We start from the raw sequence: 1,070 nt of genomic DNA, 5'->3' as shown, positions 1-1,070 counted from the left end.
TCTATATTGAGCCCTTTTGGTATTGCACACATCTTAGTTAAATTGTACTAGAACTGTAGCACTTTGAATTAAATTACCAACTAACTACATTTTTAATCTTAGGTTGATGGAAAGTTAATTAATTTTAAGAAGGCTGTATTTCAAGAACTCTCAAGCCTTCGAGAGTTCATAGATGATTCTGTGAAGAGTGTTATGAAGGTGATAAACAGGAGGTACGATGTGGACGAGTCAAAGGTAAGAATTGACATATATTTATGTACTAAAACTAATTATGACATATGAAACAAGTATACTCAAACATACACAAAATATTTAGTTTGCTGGTAGTTCAACCAAAAATAATGACCAACAACAAGGAGAGAACAACCAGCAATTTCAGTTCAATATTGGTGATCAAATGCATGCAAGCACAAGCAATACAGGTATCTACAGAATGCCTACAAACATATCTACAAATTTCAAGACAGCATTATATAATTATATTTACCCTTTTTTCACTATGTTTTGCAGCTGCAGTTTCTCCGGAACATGTTCAAGCACATGTTGACTTATATCCTGATTTTCAAGAAGCATCTGGGGCAGATAAAGCAGGTATACTATCATACTTTCATTATAATAAGGTTACAAAGCAAAATTTTATAATTCACATTTTAACTACCAATTCCTACATATATCTAATATTTAGCTGAGGTACAACAAGCAGGTATAATATCAGAAGCTCATTATATTCACTTTTATATCCACAAATATTGTATTACTACATACATCTACATTTATCTACAGAAGCTGAAGTTTCTCCTGAAGGTGTGCCAGCACTTGTTGAGGAAGAACCAGAATTTCAGGAAGGAGCTGAGGTAGAAAAAGCAGGTATAGTATCATAATATACTTTTGAATAGATAATTGTTGCTTATACAATTTTACATTGTTGTTAAGTAAGTTACTTTTTATGTAACAGATATTGAATATAACATTGCACAGTCCCCAATTCACTGTGTGAATGTAGCAGCTCGGACAGAACAAATCATTGAGAATCCGGTAAATGAAAGTGAAGATGGAGAGCATGTGAATGA

The 1,070-nt window shown here is 32.7% G+C and overlaps 1 long non-coding RNA gene across 1 annotated transcript; it reads left to right on the top strand.

Annotated features, from left to right (window-relative positions):
- Positions 1-140: 140 nt before the first annotated feature.
- LOC109222848 lies at positions 141-585 on the top strand. The gene is made up of 3 exons (XR_002067466.1): positions 141-234; positions 317-422; positions 511-585. It is a non-coding gene; the product is annotated as an uncharacterized LOC109222848 (long non-coding RNA).
- The last annotated feature ends 485 nt before the right edge of the window (positions 586-1,070 follow it).

This window comes from Nicotiana attenuata, unplaced genomic scaffold (genome assembly GCF_001879085.1).
Source record: "Nicotiana attenuata strain UT unplaced genomic scaffold, NIATTr2, whole genome shotgun sequence".
In the NCBI taxonomy this organism is placed as follows: domain Eukaryota; kingdom Viridiplantae; phylum Streptophyta; class Magnoliopsida; order Solanales; family Solanaceae; genus Nicotiana; species Nicotiana attenuata.
Note: the sequence above shows the minus strand (reverse complement) of the source record. Positions and strands in the feature narration are given on the sequence as shown.